Genomic DNA, 18,032 nt, shown 5'->3' with positions numbered 1-18,032 from the left:
GGCCAAGGAAACTACAAACTTAATCCGCACCTTCCATAAATCCAAGTGTGTTTCCTGGATATAAGCTATCAAAATAAGAATGTACTTCCTCTTCCCGTTCATTTTATCAAACATGCCTGCATCGAAGGAGAAAAACAACCCAGTACAGCCGAAAGACCCATGCTTATTTTGATAAATAACATACAATCTAACAATTAACAATAAAATTAACATTTTTTCGTAATTGAACAAATCCATGTGCACAAATATCCCTTCACTGGTATCAAAATAGAAGCTAGAGTCATGTGGCTCGTCTAGTGGACATGTGGCACATGTTGTTCTTCCTGACCTACTTTCTCCACAGTTGCCATCGTGTCGGCACTCCAGGCGATTGTTACTACTCTCTTCTGGTGGACACGTGGAAAATCTAGTTTGCCTGACCTATTTTTTCCGTAGCTGCAATCAAGCCAGCACCTCTAACTACATCTATTACTCCCTTCCCCAGCTAGCTCAGCCAAGTTATTATCAATGACCTGAAATGCAAGAGACATTAATCAAACATCTAAATATAAAAGGGGTTCTAAGCAAGCATAATTAGTGCAAGTCAGTGGTGGATCCCAACCTTGAGTGTTACTGGGAGAAGGTGGCATATAGGCTAGAACATAAATGTGTTCCAATAACAAACTTCTCCATGTCATATAATGCATCTAAAATATAAACCTTGGAAAATTTTACAGACTTCATGATGAAGATGACTAACTGAACTGCCACGAATATCAAAAGATACCAAATGCATAATAAGAACCAAAGCTAATGGAAAAAAGTGAAGGGTTACAGAATTGTAGAAAATTATTTACTTTTACATTTACACAATTTAAATATAAAGATATAGTAAGCTTATAACATAATTAGAAAAACACAGAGGCATATGGATATAGTCTGATTCGGTCATGGACCTATAAATTTCTTAAGAAACGAAAGCTGCAAATCCATATAAAGAGTACATTGTGTTGATATAAATATTAGCATATAACCATTGGAAACAAATTTCCTATTTACCTGTTCAGTAACGCATAGCTAGAATGACTTACCAATCATTCGATATGATACTTGGGGTGAACAGCTGTTCGTATACAGTTATTCAGAATATTCTCTGCACTGGTATCAGAGTTCGTGTTTAACTTCTTTTTCCCTACTTCGATCCTAAGATGGTACTGAGATGGAACTATAATACCATTACCCCAATAATTTGAACATGGTTAGCACTAGCAGCAACCACCTATGCAACATCTTGAAAGTTAGCAGCAGACACAAAACTTGCATATATTTGATCTTGAAATAATGCAAGGAAGTACCATACTTTTCATCCCACTATTGCTCAACATTCTTAGATAAAACTTCAGATTAAAGTTGTAATCCTTGGTTAAAACATCTACATAAGAGCAATAGGAGTTCTCATGAACAATAATTCACAAAGTTTAAGATTTTGCAAACAATTGTGAGAAGCTAATTGTTCTCTGAAAACCTAAATTTATTTTTAAACACTAAGAAAATCAGCCTACAATTACTTTCTCTACGACTACAAAATCAAAACAGAAATCAAACATCCATACACAAACTAAAAAAAATCAATTCTAGAGTTTGTCCAAAATTGATCTCCAGATTCTACGCTAAGATACAAACCAAACAAATACAAAATCACTACATAGAGATCAGGGTATACCTTGGCAAGTTACCATAGAACATGGGATTTTAGTATAAGAGACTTCAATCTGATTCTTCTTGTGTAAATCGATGATGTTGAGATTAGTTACACCATCAATATTGTACTTATAATTAATTCAATCGTCTTTCCGATTCTACTGCAACTATATCAGTCTATTATTATAACCTACATCAACAGAAAGAAAATCACGAAAAGAAAAACAGAGAAGCAAAACTCTAGGATTTCTGCGGGAGATGAGAAGAAAGATAGAAGTGAAAGAAATAGAAAGATGGTTTTATGGGACTTCACCCACCCTATATTTTGTTGACCCACGCTTTGCCGCTTAAAAATACCGCAAGCTTTTTCAGTTGTCCAAGCAGAAACTCTATCCGGAGACCCTTTTATGGTAAATACCGCGAGTTTCTCATGTTTGGGAGTTCTTTTCACCCGTCTAATGACTACTCCATCCGGAGCTTCCCGACCTTCGGATCGGGTCTATATTAAACGTCGTTCGTCGGATAGCTTTTGTCATCATGGAGACAAAGGCCATACCTTGTGCATAAGCCTATATAATTATTAAGTGTACTACTATATTTCTGATTTGTGATAATCGCGTACTTTCATTTAAACACCTTTCCACTAACTATATGCAACAGAAAGTATGTACAACTAGATTTATAAGTTCAGCACATCTAAAAGTCTTAACATCCTATAAATATTTCCCTGGTGGGGCTATAAACATCCTAAGACTTAACATCCTATAAACATCAAACAGCTCTAAATAACATTTCTTGGGACAATGTTTTGGTGCGGAGTATTTAGTGGAAAGAAGTGACTAACTGCAGGCTTTCAACTAAATCCTGAAATCTAAAAGAGAAGATCCCAAAGTCAAGCTTCCAAGTTTGATACTATATTCAAAGTAATATGGTGCACTGAAAATCCCAAAACGGGATACACTGCGATAAATCTCTTTCGCGACAATAGTAGCAACAGTAAGCTGCAAAACTCGTTATGTCTAATTCGCAGCCTAAATTGTCGAGATCAAGATCAACTACTTAGAAGATGATTAGCCAAAAACCGGAGATCAATCTTAGCTTCAATCTATATCACAAAGTGGAGAACCTCACAATTTTGAATTTTGAAGTTCAAGAAAATGAGAGCAAAAGTGTAGGCCAAGGAAACTACAAACTTAATCCGCACCTTCCATAAATCCAAGTGTGTTTCCTGGATATAAGCTATCAAAATAAGAACGTACTTCCTCTTCCCGTTCATTCTATCAGACATGCCTGATTCGAAGGAGAAAAACAACCCAGTTCAGCCGAAAGACCCATGCTTATAATGATAAATAACATACAATCTAACAATTAACAATAAAATTAACATTTTTTCGTAATTGAACAAATCCATGTGCACAAATATCCCTTCACTGGTAGCAAAATAGAAGCTAGAGTCATGTGGCTCCTCTAGTGCACATGTGGAACATCTTGTTCTTCCTGACCGACTTTCTCCAAAGTTGCCATCGAGTCGGCACCCCCGAAGATTGTTACTACTCTCTTCTAGCGGACACGTGGAAAATCTAGTTTGCCTGACCTATCTTTTCCGTAGCTGCAATCAAGCCAGCACCTCTAACTACAGCTATTACCCCCTTCCCCATCTAGCTCAGCCAAGTTATTAGCAATGACCTGAAATGCAAGAGACATTAATCAAACATCTAAATATAAAAGGGGTTCTAAGCAAGCATAATTAGTGCAAGTCAGTGGTGAATCCCAATAAAGTATCCCAACCTTGAGTGTTACTGGGAGAAGGTGGCATATAGGCTAGAACATAAATGTGTTCCAATAACGAACTTCTCCATGTCATATAATGGATCTAAAATATAAACCTTGGAAAATTTTACAGACTTCATGATGAAGATGACTAACTGAACTTCCATGAATATCAAAAGATACCAACTGCATAATAAGAACCAAAGCTAATGGAAAAAAGTGAAGGGTTACAGAATTATAGAAAATTATTTACTTTTACATTTACACAATTTAGATATAAAGATATAGTAAGCTTATAGCATAATTAGAAAAACACAGAGGCATATGAATATAGTCTGATTCGGTCATGGACCTATAAATTGCTTAAGAAACGAAAGCTGCAAATCCATATAAAGAGTACATTTTGTTGATAGAAATATTAGCATATAACCATTGGAAACAAAATTCCTATTAACCTGTTCAGTAACGCATAGCTAGAATGACTTACCAATCATTCGATATGATACTTGGGGTGAACAACTGTCCGTATACAGTTATTCAGAATATTCTCTACACTGGTATCAGAGTTCGTGTTTAACTTCTTTTGCCCTACTTCGGTCCTAAGATGGTAATGAGATGGAACTGTAATACAATTACCCCGATAATTTGAACAGGGTTAACACCAACAGCAACCACCTATGCAACATCTAGAAAGTTAGCAGCAGACACAAAACTTGCATATATTTGATCTTGAAATAATTCAAGGAAGTACCATACTTTTCATCCCACTATTGCTAAACATTCTTAGATAAAAATTCAGATCAAAGTTGTAATCTTTGGTTAAAACATCTACATAAGAGCAATAGGAGTTCTCATGAATAATAATTCACAAAGTTTAAGATTTTGCAAACAACTGTGAGAAGCTAATTGTTCTCTGAAAACCCAAATTTATTTTTAAACACTAAGAAAATTAGCCTACAATTACTTTCTATACGACTACAAAATCAAAACAAAAATCAAACATTCATACACAAACTAAAAAAATCAATTCTAGGGTTTGTCAAAAATTGATCCCCAGATTCTACGCTAATATATAAACCAAACAAATACAAAATCAATGCATAGAGATCAGGGTATATCTTGACAAGTTACCATAGAACATGGGATTTTAGTATAAGAGACTTCAATCTGATTCTTCTTGTGTAAATCGATGACGTTGAGATTAGTTACTCCATCAATATTGTCCTTATAATTAATTCAATCGTCTTTCCGATTCAGCTGCAACAACATCAGTCTATTATTATAACCTACATCAACAGAAAAAGAAAATCACGAAAAGAAAAACAGAGAAGCAAAACTCTAGGATTTCTGCGGGAGAGGAGAAGAAGGATAGCAGTGAAAGAAATACAAAGATGGTTTTACGGGACTACACCCACCCTATAATTTGTTGACCCACGCTTTTCCGTTTAAAAATACCGCAAGCTTTTTCATCTGTCCAAGCAGAAACTCCATCCGGAGACCCTTTTATGGCAAATACGGCGAGTTTCTCATGTCCGGGAGTCCTTTTCAGCCGTCTAATGACTACTCCATCCGGAGCTTCTTGACCTTCGGATCGGGTCTATATTTAACGTTGTCCGTCTGATAGCTTTTGTCATCATGGAGACAAAGGCCAAACCTTGGGCATAAGCCTATATAATTATTAAGTCTACTACTATATTTCTGATTTGTGATAATCGCTTACTTTCATTTAAATACCTTTCCACTAACTACATGCAACAGAAAGTATGTACAACTATATTTATAAGTTCAGCACATCTAAAAGTCTTAACATCCTATAAAAATTTCCCTAGTGGGGCTATAAACATCCTATAAATATCAAACAACTCTAAATTACATTTCTTGGGACAATGTTTTGGTGCGGAGTATTTAGTGGAAAGAAGTGACTAACTGCAGGCTTTCAATTAAATCCTGAAATCTAAAAGAGAAGATCTCAAAGTCAAGCTGCCAAGTTTGATACTACATTCAAAGTAATATGTTGCACTGAAAATCCCAAAACGGGATACACTGCAATAAATCTCTTCCGCAGCAATAGTAGCAACAGTAAGCTGCAAAACTCGTTATGTGTAATTTGCAGCCTAAATTATCGAGATCAAGATCAACTGATTAGAAGATGATTATCCACAAACCGGAGATCAAGCTAGCTTCAATCTATATCACAACGTGGAGAACCTCACAATCTTGAATTTTGAAGTTCAAGAAAAATGAGAGAAAAAGTGTAGGCCAAGGAAACTACAAACTTACTCCGCACCTTCCATAAATCCAAGTTTTTTTCCTGGATATAAGCTATCAAAATAAGAACGTACTTCTTCTTCCCGTTCATTCTATCGGACATGCCTGCATTGAAGGAGAAAAACAACCCAGTTTAGCCGAAAGACCCATCCATATTATGATAAATAACATACAATCAAACAATTAACAATAAAATTAACATTTTTCTCGTAATTGAACAAATCCATGTGCAAAAATATCCCTTCACTGATATCGAAATAGAGGCTAGTCATGTGGCTCCTCTAGTGGACATGTGGTACATCTTGTTCTTCTTGACCTACATTCTCCACAGTTGCCATCGAGTCGGCACCCCCGACGATTGTTACTACTCTCTTCTGGCGGACACGTGGAAAATCTAGTTTTCCTGACCTACTTTTTCCGTAGCTGCATTCAACCCAGCACCTCTAACTACAGCTATTACTTCCTTCCCCAGCTAGCTCAGCCAAGTTGTTAGCAATGACCTGAAATACAAGAGACATTAATCAAACATCTAAATATAAAAGGGGTTCTAAGCAAGCATAATTAGTGCAAGTCAGTGGTGGATCCCAATAAAGGATCCCAACCTTGAGTGTTACTGGGAGAAGGTGGCATATAGGCTAGAACATAAATGTGTTCCAATAACGAACTTCTCCATGTCATATAATGCTTCTAAAATATAAACCTTAGAAAATTGTACAGACTTCATGATGAAGATGACTAACTGAACTGCCACAAATATCAAAAGATACCAACTGCATAATAAGAACCAAAGCTAAAGGAAAACAGTGAAGGGTTACAGAATTGTAGAAATTTATTTACTTTTACATTTACACAATTTAGATATATAGATACAGTAAGCTTATAGCATAATTAGAAAAACACAGACGCAGATGGATATAGTCTGATTCGGTCATGGACCTATAAATTGCTTAAGAAACGAAAGCTGCAAATCCATATAAAGAGTACATTGTTTTGATAGAAATATTAGCATAAAAGCATTGGAAACAAAATTCCTATTTATCTGTTCAGTAACGCATAGCTAGAATGACTTACCAATCATTCGATATGATACTTGGGGTGAACAGCTGTCTGTATACAGTTATTCTGAATATTCTCTGCACCGGTATCAGAGTTCGTGTTTAACTTCTTTTGCCCTACTTCGGTCCTAAGATGGTACTGAGATGGAACTGTAATACCATTACCCCGATAATTTGAACAGGGTTAGCACCAGCAGCAACCACCTATGCAACATCTAGAAAGTTAGCAGCAGACACAAAACTTGCATATATTTGATCTTGAAATAATGCAAGGAAGTACCATACTTTTCATCCCACTATTGCTCAACATTCTTAGATAAAAATTCAGATCAAAATTGTAATCTTTGGTTAAAACATCTACATAAGAGCAATAGCGGTTCTCATGAACAATAATTCACAAAGTTTAAGATTTTGCAAACAACTGTGAGAAGCTAATTGTTCTCTGAAAACCCAAATTTCTTTTTAAACACTAAGATAATCAGCCTACAATTACTTTCTCTACGACTACAAAATCAAAACAAAAATCAAACATTCATATACAAACTAAAAAAAAATAATTCTAGATGTTAGAGCTAGCTCGGTCCACCTCGCATGCATTGCTATATCAATCATGTTTGTCAATGTTAGTGATCAAAACTATGAGTCTTGATTTGTAGTTTATTATAGCTAAGTCTCGGACTAGGATAAAAAAGTGTACTTGAGCTCAAGAACTTCATGGCGATTCATCATACAACGACGAAGATCTATACAAGGAACCGTGAAACTTCATCAACAAAAAGGTATGTGAAGACTTGAACTTATCTATCACTCAAAAGTATATCTATTCTATCTCCTACTTCTTATGAGCCAAAAAGTCATATGCTATATAGACTGGATCATACACATTTGACATTTCGAGCTGAGTATTCACTACTTATCTTTTTCTCAAAATCGTGTGTTGGTAAAGTGCTTCGCTTTGATCAAGTTTATCTTCACCTAGTGACGAAAGTCATGAAAGGTTTCAATTACTTTGAGAATTACTCTGACGTGAAACGGTCTGTGAATAACGGCTATATAACGTCCTCTGAGAATGTCTCAATGATTGGAATGAGAGTTTAGATTACATAACCATGTATTCCTTAATTTGAAGTTTTCGAACTTTGTTGATTGAGAGAAACCGGAAGAATTGGCTTTGCCAAGTCCGCGAACTTAGTCCGCGAACTGACGGAAGTTCTCTTGCCAAGAATTTCTGCTGGGATTTTCCAAAAACTCGTTTAAGTGTTTAGTCCGCGAACTCAGTCCGGGAACTGGCGGAAGTCTCTTTGCCGAGATTTTCTGCTGAGTTTGGAAAACTCTGCCGGTTGCCTTAAGTCTGCAAACTTGTTTGTGAGCTTAAGTGGTTATGATCTAAAGATGTTCTCTGAACATGAAACTTAAATTTCTAAGGAATGCTTTATGCAAACCGTGGCTATAAAGTTCATGAGCCGATTCAATCGAATCGAATCATCTTTGTTTCAATTGTGTTTTGTGTAGTTACATAATATCTCATAGCAATTGAACAACTCTCTAATTAGTTAATTTGCGTCAATAGATCTAGTTATGGTGAAGAAGAACTAGGTTAATATGAAATGCTCATATGGTTAACCTTTTGGGTTACTATGTTGAACCAACATACACGTACACGTTTGGGCATGGTTTTCACAAACCCAGTAAATGTCTACCCAAGTGTGTGTGACAAGCTAAGTTTTCGATCTAACGGTTGAGAAATATTAGCTTGAATCTAAAGCAGGTTTTCATCTAACGGTGAATATGGATTGCTTTGTAACTAAGGCAAAACCCTGATTTGAAGGCTATATAAAGGAGACATATAGCATTGTGCAAAACTAATCCCCACACGTCTGTGTGATACTAGTGCGCTTGCTAGAGTCGATTCTCCTTTAACCTTTGGTTTTCTTCTCTAAAACCAGGTTAACGACTTAAAGACTTCATTGGGATTGTGAAACCAGACCGATACTACTTTTATCGTAGTTGTGTGATCTGATCTTGCATCTTCTATCGTACGAGTACAATCTATTGATTGGCTTGAGATCGTGAGAGTTCCCCGATAGGAAAGATAAAGAATCCACAAACATCTTCGTCTCATTGTTTGTGATTCCTCGACAAAGTGCTTGTGTAGTCAAGAAGGATTGTTTAGAGGTGATTGATTAATCTAGGCTGTTCTTCAGGAATATAAGATCGGATTATCAATTGGTTCCTGTTCACCTTGATTTTATATCTTAAGACGGAACAAAGACCTAGGGTTTTTCTGTGGGAGACAGATATATCCTTTGATAGACTTTTTTGTGTGAGACAGATTTGTTTATTATCAAGTCTGCGATTTTGGGTTGCAGCAACTCTTAGTTGTGGGTGAGATCAGCTAAGGGAATCAAGTGCGCAGTATCCTGCTGGGATCAGAGGCGTAGGAGTAAAACTGTACCTTGGATCGGTGAGAGACTGATTGGGGTTCAACTGTAGTCCAGTCCGAAGTTATCTTGTAGTAGGCTAGTGTTTGTAGCGGCTTAATACAGTGTGTATTCAATCTGGACCAGGTTCCGGGATTTCTCTACATTTGCGGTTTCCTCGTTACACTAGTACAAACTGTCACATAGGCCACATTTTTGGTTTTATAGCGTAGCCACGTTTTGGATTATTGGCGTGGCTATATGACCAGAGTGTTGTTATGGCCACATTTTAACTCAATAACCATGTCTATTAGTGTCCATCAAAAGCCACGTGTCAAAGGATGTAGCCAAAGAGCAGCATTTTCCATGGTTATTTAGAAGTGGTGACTGTCCATGGCGATGGACTAATATATTGCCACACGAGGTAACTGTTTTGCGTGTCCAAGTGTAGGGTAGTATTAGACTCGCCAATTTTCCGTGGCATAAAGCTAATTCTTATAGCCACCATGATCGTTTTGTGTGTCCAAAATACAAGTTCATTAGACACGGTTTTCCAACAAGGCAAAAAGGGGATAAACTGCCACATTTTAGAAAACATCATATGCACGCAAAAGCTTTAGTGTGTTAAAGTATAGATAGATGGGAAACGAGTCAAGGCATACTATGCTAGACCTATCATACAGTAAATAAGCATAGTACTCACACAAGAGATAAGTGTTTACCTCGTAACCAAAGTCGATGATACTAATTTATATATTCAAATAAATTCGGATTTTATAAATAAAATGAGGTCCCTTACAATGCACAAATTGCAAAGTATCCTACTTCAACATAAAAACCAAAAAAGGCGCAAGTACTATCCAAAACAAAGTACAAAACCTATACTTACTAAGATACAAGCGGGTGTCGGTGTACCAGAACATGCGTATGTACCAGCCCTATTACGTAAATCAAAACTGGGTAAGCTACCTCCCAGAATGTAAGATGTCAGATCCTTGTGTTCCTCAGCATAGACATATTCATACCTTTAAATCACTAATTAAAGTGGGGGCAGCAAGTCCATCCAACAATTGGATAAAGTACTTCCGTATCCAAAATCCTTAGATAACACATTCCAGTGCTACCCACTTCAACAGATAGATGTTTCATCTTAGCTTCTTCCTCTTGTCCTTCGAAGAATGTATGGATACGTCCATTCACCATTCTCTTGACCGTGAATAATAACTTCTCCAACCTTACAATTTCCGTGTTTAGCGAGTTTAGGAGTACACCACGATGCATCAGAACCGGCAAAATAACCACTGCTATCCCTATCTTTGACCTCAAATAAGACAGCTTATACCAATCCAGTATTTTGTTGCATTGGGGTTTGCTTTTCAGTAGCTTCCTTTGTTCTTCTAAAAGTGACAGACTCTCAAACCTGAAATGATACATGTAATACACACTAAGTACCAATTTACGAAAAAAATAAATGTGATCCATGTAAGACATCGATGTAAAACCCCAAATTCATCATTTTGTATACCATTAAATACCAATCCTCACTATCATAATGCTCAACCTAGATACAGATTAACTGACTCACATTCCTCATTTATGATACTCAAACTGAAAATTAATAGTTTCACACTTCATAATTAACGATTTCATAAGAATCGGATTCCGAATCATGTTTAGATCAATCAAACATTGAGATGCACCTAACATCCTAAGTTCTCAATACCCCTTAATTCAAAAATTATATGAATCATAAAAGAAATGCACATCCAAAATAGGTAAGTCGTACGAATAGATTGACAAAGTTACTTACCTGACAAAAGATTGATCATTGATGGGGGGTTATTCTGGTTCTTGTTGTTGTTGATCCTAAGGGGTTGCTGTTGTTGTATCGACAAACTTAGAAGCAAAAAGACCACAAACAAAGGGCTAAAATGATGAAGAGATGAACATAATCTTGCGTAAAAATTAAGTTATTTTATTACTAACTATTTGAGTAATCAAAACATAAGAATAAGAGTAAAGCATACAAATATATAGCAAAATGCTTTATGTAGTAGAAAGTCAGGGTTTTGGAAACGAAGGCAGTTATATCCATGGCAAGAGAATTACAAGAATTTAAAGAAGACCAGTAATGGACAATAGAGCAATACAAATAAAGAATGCAATACATTACCTATTGTCATTCCAACTCCATTAACTGCTTACTGACTCGGTCTCCTTATGTTTCCTTCTGAACCTTCTTTCTAACAATTGGATCTGTAACTACCACTTCCGGCGTTCTCATAAAAATGTCCTGCAAAGAACTCCTCGATTAACAACAACATTAATTTACAAATCAATGATGCCAGAAATGCTAAATGCAACTAACATTTTATGATTTTTCATTTGAATTTGGTGTGCCAATTAAGATTCATAAATTGAGCCAATAACTAATCTTTACAAGGTTTCCATGTCTAAGATAAAATGTACATACCATGAAGTTTCTAACAGTGGTTTTCAATGCACTCACACGAACTGAACAATTCCATGCTCTCTCCTTCCTCTCGATATTCAAGTTAAAACATACAAATCCCTAGCCAAAGAATACTGTTACACCACCATAAAATATTGAATAGCCATAAAAAACCTACAATAGGAAAACAAAGTTCATCCAAAACAAGGAAGAAAGAACGAGCACAATGACAACAATCAGGAAAAGGTGACAAACAGAGTTGTAGCTCTTGGATCACGCCAACTCAACATAAACTGTGGGGAAAATGGATACATAACAGAGTGGTGTCGTGCCGTCTTTCAAACAAAATAACACAGAGCCATGATAGACAGTTCTTAACCACCTCCGACAATATTCTCATGCAACAATGAAGATTGTCTAGAAAGGCTTTCAAAAACCACAGAGCAAACTGATTGAATTTATAGTAAGGACATTGCTTAAGGATTTACAATCAAAAGTAAAGCAATTATATTTCAGATGAGTTTATTCAATGGATCAGTAGTCATTGTCAACTAATTAAATCTCAAATGAATGATGATTTTGTTGAATTTTCAATTGGAGAGTAACAACCAATCACACTTTCACTTTTTTCTTCGATCTAAATTGAGAAACTGAATTATTCAACAAGAAAGTAACCTATAAAATTTTCAACAACATCCGGCAAAACTCAGTTTAGATGTACCGACGAAAAAACAAAAAAGTGAACAATGAAATGAAAGAAATATTGAGAGTTTTTGCCTCGAAAGTGAAAGAGTAGAAAGATGTTAAAACATACCCTATTCAAACAAATACACAAACATCAATTATTGAAGTCCATGGGTTTCAAAATACGGATGGTTCTCAACATTGTTGGAGCAACTTGTGCAGTTGCATCCATCACGGTGAACTCCTGAAGCAAGGCACTAACTAAATCAAATTAGATAACTATTCAATCAAAACCGCTTAAAACTCATGAAGACAAAAACAAAACTCCAAACTGAAACATCCAGCTCACGGGTATCCAGATAATTGGACCACGAGTATCTTGCAGACAATAAAACGAAATTTCAAGCTCATCCAAAGGATTATGCGAAAACTAAACTAAGAAACTCAAGGTAAATTTATTATTTATAACTGCTGTAAATCCATTGCATATTGCATTACCAGCATCAAACAACGCTTTGATAAAAGAAACAACTTCATCATCATCACCGAACTCGGAAGTCAATTTATCATCCTTGTCACGGAGCACTAACGACTTCAGGTCCTCTTCTTCCGCAGAAGGTGGTCCCTTTCCTGTTTCCTGCAAGAAATAATATCTTAACTCAAAGCCACAAATATACGAATAACAATCACAACTTCATAATCCATCTAATCTTAATTATGAACCACTGAAAGTTTGATGTACCTTCATTCTGGGATAATCTGTTTAGGAATTTCATAAACCCTGGCGAACTCGACTGGGGACAGCTGTCTGCTTCTTGTTTCCCTCTCCTCATGTTATTGAACCTATCCTGCTTTCTCCCTAATTGCACAACATATCCAATTATAATGAAATTTTGAACAACACATCAAATTTTAAATCAAATCATTCCCAAAATCTGAAAATTCCAATCATCAAATCATGAACAATATAAGAATAATAAAGAGGCGTAGATTTTATTGATTTTGAACCGATTCACATGAATCCAATCAAAAAAATTCACAGAATTAATAAAGAAACACAGATCTCCATACCCCGGAAATCAGTCTACGAATATAGGAAAAAAGATAAATCGATATATCATCTTTTTCTCCATCTTCAAAATCTCTGAAAAATCAATAAGAGAAAATCCCAAATCACCAGACAAGTTTATTGTTTATTGAATTTTCAGTGGTGAACGATGGAAGTGGTGAAGTTGTGTTCATGGATTTTCTCGGACGGTTCGAGCTTGGAAAGAGAAGAAGAGTAAACAAAGAGGAAGCAGTATGGTAAGGTTAGTTAGGGTTTTGAGGGAAAAGAAAAATTCTGAAATTCTAGGGGGAAATAGTGCGTCAAAACTTCGTTGTTCCCGCCCACTGAGATCGCAATTTTCCCTCCTTTGTATTAAGATGGTAATCCATGTGAGTTTTTGTGTTTGCATTTATCTTCGTTCGATTAAAGATTCTAATTTTCTATTGGTTGAATAAACACCATACAGATTATACTTTGTACCACGTGTCAAATTGTAATTGGTACCATATACCCAGTTACCCACATTAAAATTTATTCATCCATTTATAGCTTTAAATTTTGTACTCCCTTCGTACCTATTATATGGGCGGAATTTCCGTTTTTCCTTGTACCACTATATAAGCGGAGTCCAAATTTCAAGACGGTTTTTTACTTGTATTACCCCTATTTATTTGCTTGGAATCATCACAATTGAGTATATGTCTCTAACATTGGGAATATAAGTAAGGGTAAAACATGAAAAAACATATAAATGTATAAAATCAATAAAGTTTTTTAATCTAAGAGAATTGGTCCCTCCGCTTATATATGTGGTACGGAGGGAGTAAATTTTTCTATGGCTGATTGACTTTTTTTCCCCATAGGAGACCAAATTAATAATTGTGTAATCTAAGGTTGTGATTTTTTACAGGTCGATGTATGACATGATACCTGTGAGATCAAACGAAGTTTGTCAATGAATTCTATTAAATCGTTTAGCAGCCAATAAGATTGGATCAGATCGAATGAAACTCGTAACGAAGTCTGTACTTGAATGAAAATGTAAATATTTAAGCATCAAATGAGATTGGACGTGTTCGAACAAAATTGAAAGTCCAAAGCTGATGATAACGTGTGCAATTGAATGAGGTTGAAGTGGATACGATCCGGAAAAATTGAGTACAATTAGATTCATTTGGATGCAATCTAATTCCAACATAACTTGGATTTCTTGGTTTTTTATTTTTTTTATGCCAAAAGAAAAATATATTTAAATTAAGCAATATTCCGAAACTAATAAGCGTTATCTAGTGATTATGAGATGAAAGTGAGTACAATTTAACTGGATTCGATGGATAATTGGTCATATTGAATATCATCTAGCGACTTTGATTATGATTTGATAGAATAAAGTATTAAATTTGTGGATAATCAGTCAAAGTAAGCATCATTCGGTGATTGTGAAAGAAGGTTGAGTATAATTGGATTTAATTAAATGGAATAGGATAATCTGTCATATTGAATATGATCAAGCAATTTTAAGTATGATTTGGTGGAATTCGGAAAATTTAAGTATAACTGAATTAAATTTGTGGATAGCCAGTCAAACTAAGCGTTATCCGGTGATTGTCGAAGAAAGTTGAGTATAATTAGATTTAATTAGATGAAAATAGTTGGATAACCGGTTATACTGAGTACGACCTAGTAATTTCGAGTATAATTTGATGGAATGGACTAAAGTTGAGTAACATTGGATTAGATAGTGAATAATCAATAAAAGTAAACGTTATCTGGTGATTATGGAAGAAAGGTAACTAAGATTAGATAAAATATGTAGCTAATCAATAAAAGTAAGTGTTATCAATTGATTGTTGAAAAAGTTGAGTATAATTGGGTAGGATACAACAATAAACCACTAAAGCAAAATTTGAAGGCTAACCATAAAACTTAAAGAAAAATCTGAATGCTAATCGTAAAAATTATTGCGAAACTTGAACATGAATATATGCAGCGAGAAAAATTGCCATTCTCAACAAAAATTATTCGTAAAATTATGAACAACTGAATAATGACTCATGTTGAAAAAATCAACAAAAGTGCACCCATTACACGATGAAGGTTAACTCGAAGTTTGTAATCCAGGTTAATTTATACTAAGATATCTAGCGTCCATTGCGATCCTAAGGGATTGAATGAAGTCCGAAATCATATGAATAATCTTTGACTTTTATTGAAGCATAGAATAACTTTATTAGACTAGGAAAGAAATCATACGCGAGCACGTTGCGTCTAAGGAGTCTGCTATATAATACAATTTGGTTCAAGAAAAATGGGACAACGTGGTTTCATATTATAGTCAAGAATGACCCTGGCTGGTTTGGTTTCATAATCTATATGTCGTTTGGTTCCTCTCTCGGTAGTTATGGTTTAGTGTTTGATGTGAAATTAGTCGTATATGGTTTTTAATTTCTGACATTACACCTGAGATATACCAAGGCACATTTTGGTTATTTTTTATCATCGCCCTTGTCCTATGATCTTGGTCATATTGAATTTATTTTTTAATTTTTTTGATAAGATATAACATCGGTCCCTCAAACTTCACCTAGATAATGGCCCAGGTTAAATTGAAACTAAAAAGATCCAACTTCTAAAAAAGAGGAAGGATCTAGTAACATGGTTATAATCACATACCTGACATTTTTCTCACCATTTTTCTACCAAACTCAACCAACTGGTGACATATTTTTCTTATAAATCTCTACATTTCTACAAAAAATAAAAGTATTCCAAAATACAAAATTTCAATCTCCTTAAATTTTAATTTGAACAGTTAATCTTCAACTGTTCATATACAAAATGTATTTACATTATACTTTAATACCCTTTTGTATTTGTGCCAACTAACTCAATTGTGATGAAAAATACCCCAGCATTTTCGTACTTTTAAGTTCTCATTTTTATTATGTTCTCGTTACTTCGTTTTCTCCTCCTACGCAAACCCTAGAAAAAGAAAACTGTATGCAGCGGCGCAAGATCCATCTCTAACTTTTCCCCTGTGTTTTCTCTCTCAACTGAAAAATTCTCTTTTCCCTTCAAATCTGAAAACAATGTTAATTACTGAGTCCGAGAGGAAAGTTCATCGACAAAGAAGGGCCTATTGAAGTAGAGAAGATGGTGTTCTTCATCTACTGCAACTCAAACAAGAAAATGATATTAGGGTTAGTTAGTCCATCTCGCTTATTGTTCTTCACATTAACTTACAAATTCCAATAGATTTATATTTCATTAATTGCTGTTTTCTCTGTGTAGATTTATAAGGCTGTTTGAAAGTCTCATCAACTAAATAAGAAGAAGCCCTAAACTGGTCCTCTTTGGATTCTGTTGATACTTGAATATAAGGTTAGTTTTTTTTTAAACCTTTTTTTGACAAGCCCTAGTCTAATTTCACATAAATTCTTTCAGAGCCTTATTCTTCTCATTGTCTGAGAAAGAGAATTTTTTTATTGAATTCCCACTTAATTGATATTTTGTTTTAGTATAGATGGGGAAAAAAGTTCCTGATAAATACTCCGATTTCTATTTTTATTGTCACTTCTTAGACAAATTTGGAGATTTTGGTACCATGATTTCTTATATTTTCTTTTCAATGCATGTTTACAGAAATTTTGTTTTTCTGGTTTTGCCTAATTTGGGTTTTGATGGTGTTAAAGGATGCAGAGCCCATGTAATGGAAGGATCCATTGATTATGACCAAATTACTCCTGAACTTTATCAAAGGTATCTCCAATAATCCATGTGGATGACAAAAATGTCAGTACCATCTCTTGTTCACCTATGAATTCTGGTTTTGAACTCGGTGTCGGCTTGCAGAGCAGTTCGAAATTGGTTCAAACGGGTAGGATTCTAATTCTCCTTAATCTGATGCTACATTTTTGTCGGGCTTCAATGGTATCACAATTTGCTTTATAATTTTGCTTGATTTGTTAACATTTAGTAGTTGCGAACAGAACTAAGCAGATCCATCAATAATACAAATGCGTGAGTGGATTTAACTTTGGTTTGTGCTCATTGTGTATTCATCTACATTTTTGAATATATCCAAGTAGCTATGCTTGTTAATTCAAGATATTTCAATAGCCAAATACTTCACTTAGACCGGTTGCCATTGTTGTGGCTTGTACGTGTTCACAATTCTGCTCTTTGGGAACTCATGATAAATATGTTTTATAAGTTTAGTCTCATTCATCTTCTTGCAGTGTTCTATTTCAAATGTTTTAGTTCTGAATGAGTTGTATCTGTTCACCTCATTTTTATTACAGATTAATCTTACTTTGATGGTTTTCTGATTATAATGCAGGGTACTTATAGGATGCCAAAACTTATTCTTGCAACAGTCGTATGGGCTTGCAGACCAGGAGCTGATCCAAGTTTACTTTGAAGAGACTGAAGCTATTATCAACTCTATCAATGGTTCTCAGTATAGTTCTAAGTGGACCACTCTTGTAATATTAGATTGATAATTTTATCCAAGTCTTGATATTTTCTATGCTTATAAGCTTGTTAACAGGTCTTGAAACTTTATGGTCGATATACTTGCAATTTTATGCTAAGTCTCTAGGTCCTGGATGAATGTTCCTCGTTATGGCATTTCCTTATGTTAAAAGGTCGTGGTC

General features: G+C 35.1%; 1 long non-coding RNA gene across 3 annotated transcripts; it reads right to left on the bottom strand.

The window, feature by feature from the left end:
• Positions 1-10,672: 10,672 nt before the first annotated feature.
• Positions 10,673-13,704, bottom strand: LOC113349502. Of its 3 annotated transcripts, XR_003360214.1 has the most exons (6): positions 13,401-13,704; positions 13,072-13,188; positions 12,828-12,966; positions 12,460-12,573; positions 11,667-11,765; positions 10,673-11,486 (listed from the first exon to the last, which is right to left on the bottom strand). It is a non-coding gene; the product is annotated as an uncharacterized LOC113349502 (long non-coding RNA). The 3 variants fall into 3 exon arrangements; XR_003360215.1 differs by lacking the exon at positions 12,460-12,573; XR_003360216.1 differs by lacking the exons at positions 11,667-11,765; positions 12,460-12,573.
• Between the last annotated feature and the right edge of the window lie 4,328 nt (positions 13,705-18,032).

The sequence above is a fragment of the Papaver somniferum genome, chromosome 2 (assembly GCF_003573695.1).
Source record: "Papaver somniferum cultivar HN1 chromosome 2, ASM357369v1, whole genome shotgun sequence".
NCBI lineage: Eukaryota > Viridiplantae > Streptophyta > Magnoliopsida > Ranunculales > Papaveraceae > Papaver > Papaver somniferum.
This window is presented reverse-complemented; position numbering and strand designations above follow the sequence as displayed.